Genomic DNA, 13,728 nt, shown 5'->3' with positions numbered 1-13,728 from the left:
ATATATACATAAAATTATGGAGATATATGAAAGCATGTATATATAAAAGTATGTATATATATGTATACGTTATATATTTATATAAAAAAAGAACTATGTACGTATAAATATATTATGTAAAGGTATCCACGTGTATATATATATAATATAAAATATAAAACCATATGTACATATTTTAAAATTATTATATAAAATATATATAAATAAGTATATACATATATACGTATGTAAATTAAAATATGAAAAGTATATACATATAGGTATATATATATGAATCATAAAATATAAAATACATATATAAAATACATGTTTTAAAAAGTATGAAGAATATATATATTTATAAAAATAAAATACATATATAGACATGTATATGGGCATGTATAAAATTACGAAATATAAAAATATATAAGGGTACGTGTATATATATATATATAGATAGATCATAAAAAATATAGATATTATATATAATATGAAAACGCATATATGTATATATATAACAAAGATTCCAAATAAAAAAATAAATGAACAAAAAGATCAGAACTTAATAATAACATGAATAATAACTTTTATGAATAAAATAAAATAAAATAAACAATAACAAAAGGACTAAATTAAACTTTGAAACAAGATCCGGGGTTTAAAATCACAAAAACATAAAATGGGTTTATAAGGGACCGAAATAAAACACAATTAAAGTGTGAGGGGCTTGCGGGGAAATATTCCCCAGTCCTGAAACGCTGCGTTTCAATCAAGGAGCAGCAAATAGTCTAAGGACCAAATCGAAAAAGAAGCGAAATTCACAGGCCGAAATCAGAAAAAAACAAAAGACCGCAATGAAGCAAAATACAAAGGCAGAGGGATCTATTGCGCAAATAGACCATTAAGTGAAAAGCGCGGATCCTCCCCTCCGGGTCGGGTCACCGCGCGGGTCAGAGGAGCCTTAAACGGCGCCATTCCATTATCATCATTTAGCCTAAATATTTTTTAAAATTTCATTTTTTACACAAAAATTTTAAAACTTCAAACTTTTCTCTCCCCCTTACTCAGGGCATTCGGCCCTTTTGCTCCTTGCCTTCGCCGCGCCTCCTCCATTGCCTGTGGCTGGAATTGCGCGAAATGGGCTTTTCAGCCCTCCCCTTTCGGCTTCGTCGAAGGCTTGGCCTTCTCAACCACGAGATCGAGAGAAAAAAGAAGAGGCCGCTCCCCATGCTCGACGCTGACGGCGAAGAAGGGCACTGACGCCGGCCTTCGAAGCGAACAGGTACCTTTTTCCTTTTGTTTTGTTTTTCGTTTTAAAAAATAAATAAATAAATAAATAAAATAAAAAGGTGCGTAAGAAAAGAAAAGGAACTGGAATCAACACTTTAATTTATTGATCTACTTTTTCATTCACTAATCGTTGTCCCCCCCACTTTTCTTTACAGATTTTGGTGGCTTTTATAGCCAAATAAAAGGATAATAACCTAAAAACAAAAGTCTATTCTATTTTGTGTTCTGTTTTTATCATTGCTACTGTTGCTGCTGTTTTGTTTGTAGGCCATGAGTCAACGAGCCAGGTTTTACTATTTTGGTGCAACCGGGGGCTACCTTGAGCGGTGTGCATGCCGGTACCACACATGGAGGTAGGGCGCAAAGGAAAGGAGGGAACCCTAGGGTTCCCTGATGCTGCTTCATCCTTTGGGGCCTATTAGGCCATCGGGCTTTGGGCTTGTAACTTGGGTCTTGGGCCCTTTGTAATTTTTGGGTTTGTTTGGGTTTAATTTGGGCCCGAGCAAAAAATGGGTCGTACAGCTGCCCCTCTTTGCTCGTTGTCGTGTAACGAGAACAGAGCAAAGACTAAGAAAGGCCCATTTTGCCGGTCTTGCCAAATCTTGATTTCTTGGTGCCTTTCTTCTTCAGGTAGCCTCATTCCAATCCACCGTGTCTTGTGGCTTCAATCCACTCTACTGCACTTCAAAAAGATCTGACTTGTAGCTTTAATCTTCTTCACAGCGACTTCAGGGGGACAAGATTCATGGTTTTAGTCTGCTTTACTATAACGTCAGGAAGATAAGACTTATTGTGGTAGATTTAATCCGACCTACTGCAACTTCAGAGGTATAGGATTCATCATTTTAATTCGCTCCACTGCAACTTCAGGGAGATAGGATTTGTGGCTCTTCGAGGAAACACTTGCTACCTTCAGTCTGCTGCATTGCAATCTCAATAAGATGAGACTTGTAGCTTCGACTTTGTTTACTGTATCTTTAAAAAAAACAAAGTCTGACGCGATCTGCTCTACTGCAACTTCAGAGAGATAAGATCCACCATTTTAATCCACTTCACTGCAACTTTAGGAAGATAGGATTGATTTTTTTAATCTCCTCCATTGCAACTTCAGGGAGATAAGATTGGATGCGATCTGCTCTACTGCAACTTCAGAGAGATAAGATCTGTAGTTTTAATCCGCTTCACTGTAACTTCAGAGAGATAGGATAGGTTTCTTTCGTCTGCTCCACTGCAACTTCAGGGAGATAAGACTGGATGCGCTTTGCTCTGCTGCAACTTCAGAGAGATAAGATCTATTATTTTAATCCGCTCCACTGTAACCTCAGGGAGATAAGATCTCTGGCTTCAATCTGCTCCACTGTAACCTCAGGGAGATAAGATCTGAAATTCTTTGGTCTACTCCACTGTAACCTCAGGGAGATAAGACTGTATGCGATCTGCTCTACTGTAACTTCAGAGAGATGAGATCTTTTATTTTCAATTTGCCCCACTGCATCTTCAGGGGGATAAGACTTTGGTTCTTCGATCCACTCCACTGTAATATCAGAGAGATAGGATTTGTAACTCGTAACTTTTGGAAAGTAAGATTCGCCATTGTGGCTTTAATATTTTTAACTGTAATGTCGGAGAAACAAGATTCACCAATTTGGATTTAATCTGTTCCACTGCATCGCTTGGGAGGTAAGATTCGCTGCTGTAGCTTCAATCTTTTTGATCGCAATGTCAGGGAGGCAAGATTCACCGTTGTGGCTTTAATCTTTTTACTGCTCCACCTGGGAGATAAGATTCGCTACTGTAGCTTTAATCTTTTTAATCGCAATGCCAGAAAGGCAAGATTCACCGTTGTGGCTTTAATCTTTTTACTGCACTGCTTGGGAGATAAGATTCGCTGTTGTAGCTTTAATCTTTTTAACCGCAATGTCAGAGAGGTAAGATTCACCGTTGTGGCTTTAATCTATTCCACTCAACCGCCTGAGAGGTAAGATTTGCTGATGTAGCTTTAATCTTTTTAACCGCAATGTCAGAGAAAGTAAGATTCACCGTTATGGCTTTAATCTACTTCACTGCACTACCTGGGAAGTAAGGCTTTGTTTTCGATCAACTTCGCTGTTAACGCAGGAAGGCAAGATCTGCTATCTTTACTGATCTATTCTCTGGGAAACATGACCTGTATAATGCACCTAATTATGCCTAATGATTAGGATGACATGATCAAAATGAATCAAATGCTCCTAACTAGACATGTGTGAATGATGTTTGCATGAATGCCAAATTTTTTTTTCGAGAATGATCCCGCTTAGGTTGTCATTACTCGAAGTTTATTAAAGCTTTATGACTGATGTGCTACAACGCCTTCTCGCTTGACTAGTTTTTCTGAAGAAACAATTAGCCAGGTTGCCTCCCATTGTAAACCTTAAAGTTTAATCCACTGGGGCGCCAAAATTTGTACCAATATTCTCTTACAGTAATCTAAGGGTAGAAATATGTGGCTTTTCCTTAGTCCTCTTTTAACACAATTCGGGTATATAGGATCTGAACCGTTCTGGTTTCCTACACCATTCTCAGGGTGTCGTACCAAAGACTTATGTGCAAATGAAGGCTCTCTTCTCCGAGGTAACCTCTTCCTATTGCCTGATGATCATTGTTTGCTTGTTCATTTAAGTTTTGTCATTGACACGACATCTTGTCATTTTGTTCAATCAATGCACTTTACAACAAAATCCAAAGAGAAAGTCTAAATTTAGACTCTTCCTTCTCAAATTTCCTGTAACACCCCGAACCCGAGATCGTCGCCGGAGTCGAACACGAGGTGTTAACAGACTTCAAACCACTTATTAAAAATTTCCCAGACAAGCTGTCACTCTGCGTACTAGTCGCTTTAAAAATCATATCTTGAGTTCTGAAACTCGAAATCCAGTTCCGTGAATTGTCCCTGAAACTAGACTCATATTCCCATCTACATATATTTTTCTAGAATTTTTGGTTGGGCCAATTAGTACAGTTTATTAGTCAAAGTCTCCCATGTTACTGGGGTCGACTACACTGACCTTTGCGCATTACGACCTGGATATCTCCCTGTACAGAACTTCCATACTGATTTCGTTTGTTTCTATAGAAACTAGACTCAGAGAGGAATCTATACATATATAGTATGACTCCTAATTATCTCTGGTTAATTTATAATGAATTTCCAAAGTCGGAGCAGGGAATCCAGAAACCGTTTTGGCCCTGTCCCACGAGAACCTGATTATCTCTTAACATACTGTCCATATGATCTTTTCGTTACTTCTATATGAAAATAGACTCATCGAACTTCGATTACATAATTTATTCATCAATTAATTCCACTCCTACTATTTTTAGTGATTTTTCAATCTCATGTCACTGCTGCTGCCAGCATCTGTTACGAAAGCAACTATGCCCACTTCGTGTTTACTCCTTGATCTAACTAATAATTCATCATGCATATCACAAATTATGATCATGACTAACCATGCCAAAGGCTAATCATTGTCAAACTTCCCCCTACTACACTATTGCCATATCATGAATTTTAACACCAAAATAATCAACCATGACGTATGGCATAAAAAGGTCGAATTATCAAGATTTGCGACCTAACGTTATGAATCCAAACCCAACCGAACATTTATGCCATTTTCGCATGGCTAAAAGATTACATACCAAAGTTCAAACACAACATAATAGCCTATACATGCCGAAATGTTCTCCTAAGCCAACTAAGAAGAAAGTACCAAAACTTGCTATCCGGTGTGATGACTTCGATGACGGCCCGACCACGCAAAAAGAGACGAGTCCAAGAGACCTAGAATAGGTGACAAGGAAACACCGAGTGAGTTTATAACTCAGTAAGTCATAAGCAATACACTACCATCCATTAATAACATTATCACAAGAGGAAACAAAATGGAATGAGGCTAGTTACTCCATCCATACCGAACCATACCATAATTCCTCCGTCCTATCGGTTCAATCTCATACCAAATCATGCATTCACATTCCATATACTCATCAATAGAATATTCGAGGCATTTTCATAAATCATTCTATTTTCGTTACAATCATACAACTAAACGGCCTTTCACCCATTCCACGATAAATCTTATGTACGTGACTTCAAGTATATTTGTCACATAGGTTCAACTTACCAAGCTCAACTCCAAATATAAACATAGCACCTATTAGCCATGAACTCAAGATACTTACCCGATCCGCTGTCCGTGATCGACTCAATAGTGTCGCACACTTAGTGTCCATAATGATTCAAGAATATATATTAAGTCCGCACACTCAGTGCTATATAATCAACTCGCACACTTAGTGCTACATAATCAAACTCGCACACTTAGTGCTACATAGTCAACTCGCACACTTAGTGCTACATAGTCAAACTCGCACACTTAGTGCTACATAGTCAAACTCGCACACTTAGTGCTACATAGTCAATTCGCACACTTAGTGCTGCACAATTTAAACCCGCACACTTAGCGCCAATCTCATGGTCATAAATGTTTATACCCGCACATTTAGTGCCGAGATCAACAACTCAATACATCTCACCTCTTTTCTTTTCATTCAACACTTTCATCATCACATACGTACATGCATATATATATTTATTCATTCCATTCAGCATCATTACATAAACGTTATGACCATTTGAATTAATACCAACTATATGCTTAATGACTTACTTGTGTTGGGTAAGACGGTTCCAACTCGGCTACTCGATGATCTTTTCTTTGCCTTTGCTCGATTCTCCTCCTTTAGCTCCTTGAGCTTAATAAATGCAAATAGATTTGTTTAATATCTTAACCAATATTGTTTACTTATTATTCACATTCGGCAATCACATAACAAATTCAATATGTATTATAATTTATAAATATGCCATGATTCAAATTTCGTACATATTTATAACCGAAAATGGCAAGAACTTATCAAGCCATGATAGTCACTTATAACTCAACTCAAAATGATCATAAAACCCTAATAACCGATCATTCAACTTATACTAGTTTCGCATACACAAGCAAAACTCGCATAGTTTAGCTTGTTTTCTTATACACTAGTTTAACCACTACGATTATTACCAAATAAATCACATTCAATTAACACTACCCATTTACATATACATCAACTATCAAATTCTCACTCCTTAGCTAATGCCGAATGCTTATATAAGCCCTAAGTCATATTTACACATTTATCAACTTTCCAATTCAACTTAATACCAAAAATTAATGTCATTTAAATAGCCAACACCAAAATATTTGTTCAAAAGGACCTAGCCAAACACCTCACTTAGTTAAAAGTTCCACACAAAACACTAATAGCCAACTCAATTTCATCCTTAATATTTCTTATAACAAAATTTATCAAAATTCAATAAGAAATACATTAAATTCCATGACCGAATTTGCATTTCACCATAATAGCCACTTGCCATAAAACAATTAAGCCACAATCATTTAATTTACCTAGCTTAGACTTAGATTAATAATTATCTATATTATTTAAACATTCAACACAAACTCTTCTTTAATTAAGCACATATTCGACAAGGAAAAATGGTAATTTAGCAAACCTTAGTTTAACATATAATTTGTTTATAACACATTTTAAGCCTTCTTTTCATGCCGTCAACTCAAAACACATACATTACTCAAATATAACCAAGTTCATATTCGGCAATAGCATCCAACATGATAGCCGATTCTTCCTACTTAGCATCTAATGCATACATATGATCATTTGTTTGGCTCAAACGCCCATCCACCATGATTCGTCCAAATTAATATGAAACAACAGCCATATTCTTTATTGACTACTATGGCCGAAAGCTTTATTCATTCCCAAAATCAAATTTTAACATGGGTCAAATAAAGAAGTTGGTAACTAACTCAAAAATTAACTAAAATTTCAAGAATTAACATAAACTTTTTACCTTAGTTTAAGCCTAGGATGACCGAGTGGTGTTTCTCCCCTATTCTTCCTTCACATTCGGCTTAGAAGAAACAAAGATGAACACTTAGTTTTCTTCACCCATTTCCCCCCTTCTCAAGCTTCAAGTGACCGAATGTTTTTGCCCCAATTCTTTCTTTCAATTCGGCCAAGAAGACAAAGATGAAGCTTTGTCTTCATTACTTTTCTTTTTATTCTTTCTTTAATCTATTTCCTTTCTTTTGCATAAAATAATGGCCATTTAATTAAGATTTAATACATATTATATATATATGACCATCATGGCCAGCCACCACTTAAAATAAAAGGGGTATTTGACATGCAAGTACAACTATTTGCAACATGCATAAATGGGCCACCTTACATTAGCCTAGCACATTTCTAAATTTTCTCACATAAGTCCTATTTAATAAAATTTCACTTACAATTTACAAAATTCAACCATGAAATTTTCACACATGCATATATACATATTCTAGACAATAAATATCACATTCAAACATTTCGGTGACTCGGTTTAGCGGTCCCGAAACCACTTCCCGACTAGGGTCAATTTTGGGCTGTCACAACTCTCCCCCACTTAAGAAATTTTCGTCCCCGAAAATCTTACCGGTAAATAGGTTTGGGTATCGTTCTTTCCTCGAGCTTTCGGTTTCCCAAGTAGCTTCCTCGATCCCGTGTTTGAGCCATAACACCTTTACTAACGGAACCCTTTTGTTTCGCAACTCCTTCACTTCACGAGCTAGGATACGTATCGGCTCTTCTTCATAACTCATATCGGATTGAATGTCAACCTCGGAGGGATTAATTATGTGGGAGGGGTCAGATCTATAACGTCGAAGCATCGAAACATGAAAAACGTTGTGAATTCTTTCAAGTTCAGGAGGTAAAATCAATCTATATGCCACTGGACCAATTCTTTCGGATATTTCATACGGCCCAATGAACCTCGGACTCAATTTGCCCTTACGGCCAAATCTGAGTATCTTTTTCCAAGGTGAAACTTTAAGAAACACTTTATCTCCCACCTGATACTCAATGTCTTTTCGTTTCAAATTCGCGTACGACTTCTGACGATCTGTGGCTGCTTTCAGACTTTCACGGATTACCTTTACTTTCTGTTCGGCATCCTTAATCAAATCAACTCCAAAAATTTTACTTTCACCGAGCTCGGTCCAAAACAATGGTGTACGGCATTTACGACCGTACAAAGCCTCGTAAGGTGCCATCTTAATACTTGATTGAAAACTATTGTTGTAAGCGAATTCAATCAAAGGTACATACCGTTCCCATGAACCACTAAACTCAAGGATGCAGCATCTCAGCATATCCTCGAGTATCTGAATTATCCGCTCGGATTGACCATCGGTTTGGGGATGAAAAGCGGTGCTAAAATGCAACTTGGTACCCAAAGCTTCTTGCAATTTCTTCCAAAATCGCGAGGTGAATCTCGGATCTCTATCCGACACGATAGAAATAGGTACTCCATGTAATCTCACAATCTGAGAAACATACAATTCGGCTAGTTTATCCAATGAAAAATCCATACGCACGGGGATAAAGTGAGCCGACTTAGTCAGTCTATCAACAACAACCCAAATCGCATCTTTCTTACTCGTCGACAATGGCAACCCAGATACAAAATCCATCGTGACTCGATCCCATTTCCATTCAGGTATCATGATTGGCTGAAGTAATCCTGAAGGCACTTGATGTTCCGCTTTCACTTGTTGACATATTAAACACCTTAAAACAAATTCAGAAATGTCTCGTTTCATGCCCGGCCACCAAAATTGACGTTTCAGATCGTTGTACATTTTAGTACTACCCGGGTGGATAGACATTCGGCCACTATGAGCCTCATTCAAAATCATCGAAATAAGTTCCGAATTCCTTGGAACACACAAACGACTTCTGAACCTCAAACAATCATCATCATCCATTTGAAACTCCGATTCCTTGTTCGGAACACACTCAGCCCGTTTTGCAACCAATTCATCATCAACTTTCTGGGCTTCACGAATTTGATGAATCAATAATGGTTTGGCTTTTAATTCAGCTACTAACACATTGCCGGGTAGAACAGACAAGTGCACATTCATCGCTCGTAAAGCAAACAGCGATTTCCGGCTTAAGGCGTCCGCAACCACATTAGCCTTTCCCGGGTGGTAATCAATGACAAGCTCGTAATCTTTCAACAACTCAAGCCAACGTCTTTGTCGCAGATTTAAGTCTCTTTGAGTCATCAAATATTTGAGACTTTTGTGATCCGAAAATACATGGCACTTTTCGCCAAACAAATAATGTCGCCATATTTTCAAAGCAAATACGATGGCGGCTAGCTCGAGATCATGGGTGGGATAATTTCTCTCGTGTGGCTTCAATTGTCTCGACGCATAGGCCACAACTCGACCTTCTTGCATCAATACGCAACCCAACCCGAGTAGGGATGCGTCACTATAAATGACAAACTCTTTGCCTGATTCGGGTTGCACTAAAATTGGAGCTTCAATCAAATGAGTTTTCAGTTGATCGAAGCCTTTCTGACATTTCTCCGTCCATTCGAACTTAGCATCCTTTTGAAGTAGCTTCGTCATTGGTGTGGCTATCATCGAGAAACCTTTGACAAATCGTCGGTAATAACCGGCGAGTCCCAAAAAGCTCCGAACCTCAGTAATATTTCTCGGAGGTTTCCAGTTAAGTATGGCTGAGATTTTGTTCGGGTCAACTCGAATACCCGATGCGGATACCACATGACCCAAGAAGCTAACCTCTCTTAACCAGAACTCACACTTACTGAACTTAGCATATAACTTCTTATCCCGCAAAACTTGCAACACTAATCTCAAGTGTTCAGCATGTTCAATCTCATCTCTTGAATAGACCAAGATGTCATCAATGAACACAACTACGAACCGATCCAAATATGGTCTGAAGATCCGATTCATCAAATCCATAAATACCGCAGGGGCATTAGTGAGCCCAAACGGCATCACTAAGAACTCGTAGTGACCGTACCTCGTTCTGAAAGCAGTTTTGGGTATGTCCGAATCTCGAATTCGCAACTGATAATAGCCCGATCTCAAATCTATTTTTGAGAACACTGAGGCTCCCTTCAGTTGGTCGAACAAATCATCGATGCGCGGTAACGGATATTTTTTCTTTATCGTCACTTTATTCAGTTGACGATAGTCAATGCACAACCTCATGGTTCCATCCTTCTTTTTCACGAACAATACTGGTGCACCCCAAGGTGAGAAACTTGGTCGAGCAAAACCTCTATCCGTCAATTCTTGCAACTGAGATTTTAACTCTTTTAACTCGGTTGGTGCCATACGATACGGAGCTATCGAAATCGGCGTAGTCCCAGGTACAAGCTCAATACCAAACTCTACCTCCCGAACAGGTGGTAAACCCGGTAATTCTTCAGGAAAAACATCCGGGTATTCACAAACCACCGGCACAGATTCGGGTTTCTTTTCTAACTCTTTGTCAACAAGTACATACGCAAGGTATGCTTCGCACCCTTTTCTCACATATTTCTGGGCCAACATTGCTGATATTACAGCTGGCAACCCCCTTAAGTCCGCAGACTCAACTCAGATTATCTCGTTATTTGCGCACCTCAAATCAATAGTCTTGCTTTTGCAATTCACAACCGCATCATGCGCGGTCAACCAATCCAAACCAAGAATAACATCAAATTCGTCAAACGACAAAAGCATCAAATCGGCCGGAAAACAGGAACCTCGAATTACTAGGGGACATCTCTTACACACTTTGTCGACAAGCACGTAACGACCCAAGGGATTTGACACCCGAATTACGAACTCAGTAGACTCAACAGGTAGAGTCTTACTGGATGCTAAGGTTTCACACACATATGAATGAGTAGAGCCAGGGTCAATCAATGCAATCACATTAGTATCAAAGAGAGTGAAGGTACCAGTGATGACGTCAGGGGAGGATGCCTCCTCTCGTGCGCGAATGGCATATGCTCTAGCAGGAGTACGGTTCTCGGCTCGAACAGCCGTATCAGAGGTCCCTCTCTGACTACCACCCCTACCTCCTAAAATTCTCGGTGGTCTACCTCTAGTTGTCACTCCACTAGGTCTTGCACCTTGAATCTTATTCTTCTCTTCAAGCTCCGTGCAATCTCTAATGAAGTGGTCCTTCGAACCGCATCCGTAACAGGCCCTGTTAGTAGACTTACCCCAACATTCACCTAGGTGTCGTCTTCCGCATTGGGGACATTCAGGTTTCTCTTGACGATTATTGCCCACACTAGCTACCGAAGTAGCTCGAGAGCCCGTCGATGGTTTTGCTCTGATGGAAATTCCCGCAGTCGTCCTCGACTTATTAGTGTCCTCCTTGAACTTCTTTACAGCTGAGAACGGAGCTTTACCCGTCGATCTTTTACGATAGTCTCTAGCTTCAAATTCAGCCTTCTTCTTCTCCTTTCCAAGTTCTTCCGCCTTGCAGGCTCGTTCGACTAGTGTTACGAATTCTTTTATTTCCAAAATACCCATTAGTAGCTTTAAATCTTCATTCAATCCTTCTTCGAATCTTTTGCACATAGCAACCTCATCAGCTACACACTCCCGGGCATACCTACTGAGTCTCACGAATTCATGTTCGTATTCAGATACTGTCATACGGCCTTGCTTGAGTTCCAAGAATTCCTTACGCTTTTGATCAATGAACCGTTGGCTAATATATTTCTTTCGAAATTTCGTCTGAAAGAAGTCCCAAGTTACTCGTTCGTTCGGGACTATGGAAATCAAGGTCCTCCACCAATAGTAGGCTGAGTCTCGCAACAAAGATACAGCACACTTTAGACATTCATCAGGTGTGCATGACAGTTCATCGAACACCCGAACGGTGTTATCAAGCCAGAACTCGGCCCTTTCAGCATCATCAGTAACTATGGCCCTGAACTCCTCAGCCCCGCGCTTCCTAATCAAGTCTACAGGTGGCTTACTCAGCCTCACAGGATCAGTAACTGATGGCATTACTGGCTCCGGGGGTGGATTATTCAAATTCGGGAATTGTTGGACAGTCGGATTGGTTCGGGCATACTGCGCGACCCACTCATTCATCATGGTAAAGAAGGCTTGTTTAGCCCCCTCACATTGATTATTCGCAGATGATTGAGGTTCAACAGGCGGTGTCCCTTGTGTAGGAGCAGCCACTACACTTTCAATGTCATCCGCCAAGGTTCTCTCTACACCGGGGTCCATTTACTAATCAAAACAAAAACATTTTAACCGTCAGAAGTCATCACACATTTAAACATTAACATTAAGGCATGTATAGCTAGACTCATACGTGCTATGGTAGTCCAAGAACCGACTAAACCATAGCTCTGATACCAATCAAATGTAACACCCCGAACCCGAGATCGTCGCCGGAGTCGAACACGAGGTGTTAACAGACTTCAAACCACTTATTAAAAATTTCCCAGACAAGCTGTCACTCTGCGTACTAGTCGCTTTAAAAATCATATCTTGAGTTCTGAAACTCGAAATCCAGTTCCGTGAATTTTCCCTGAAACTAGACTCATATTTCCATCTACATATTTTTTTCTAGAATTTTTGGTCGGGCCAATTAGTACAGTTTATTAGTCAAAGTCTCCCATGTTACTGGGGTCGACTACACTGACCTTTGCGCATTACGACCTGGATATCTCCCTGTACAGAACTTCCATACTGATGCCGTTTGTTTCTATAGAAACTAGACTCAGAGAGGAATCTATACATATATTGTATGACTCCTAATTATCTCTGGTTAATTTATAATGAATTTCCAAAGTCGGAGCAGGGAATCCAGAAACCGTTTTGGCCCTGTCCCACGAGAACCAGATTATCTCTTAACATACTATCCATATGATCTTTTCGTTACTTCTATATGAAAATAGACTCATCGAACTTCGATTACATAATTTATTCATCAATTAATTCCACTCCTACTATTTTAGTGATTTTTCAATCTCATGTCACTGCTGCTGCCAGCATCTGTTACGAAAGCAACTATGCCCACTTCGTGTTTACTCCTTGATCTAACTAATAATTCATCATGCATATCACAAATTATGATCATGACTAACCATGCCAAAGGCTAATCATTGTCAAACTTCCCCCTACTACACTATTGCCATATCATGAATTTTAACACCAAAATAATCAACCATGACGTATGGCATAAAAAGGTCGAATTATCAAGATTTGCGACCTAACGTTATGAATCCAAACCCAACCGAACATTTATGCCATTTTCGCATGGCTAAAAGATTACATACCAAAGTTCAAACACAACATAATAGCCTATACATGCCGAAATGTTCTCCTAAGCCAACTAAGAAGAAAGTACCAAAACTTGCTATCCGGTGTGATGACTTCGATGACGGCCCGACCACGCAAAAAGAGACGAGTCCAAGAGACCTAGAATAGGTGACAAGGAAACACCGAGTGAGTT

Source organism: Gossypium hirsutum, chromosome D05, assembly GCF_007990345.1.
Source record: "Gossypium hirsutum isolate 1008001.06 chromosome D05, Gossypium_hirsutum_v2.1, whole genome shotgun sequence".
NCBI lineage: Eukaryota > Viridiplantae > Streptophyta > Magnoliopsida > Malvales > Malvaceae > Gossypium > Gossypium hirsutum.
The sequence above is the reverse complement of the archived record's forward strand: the minus strand, read 5'-3'. Positions refer to the sequence as shown.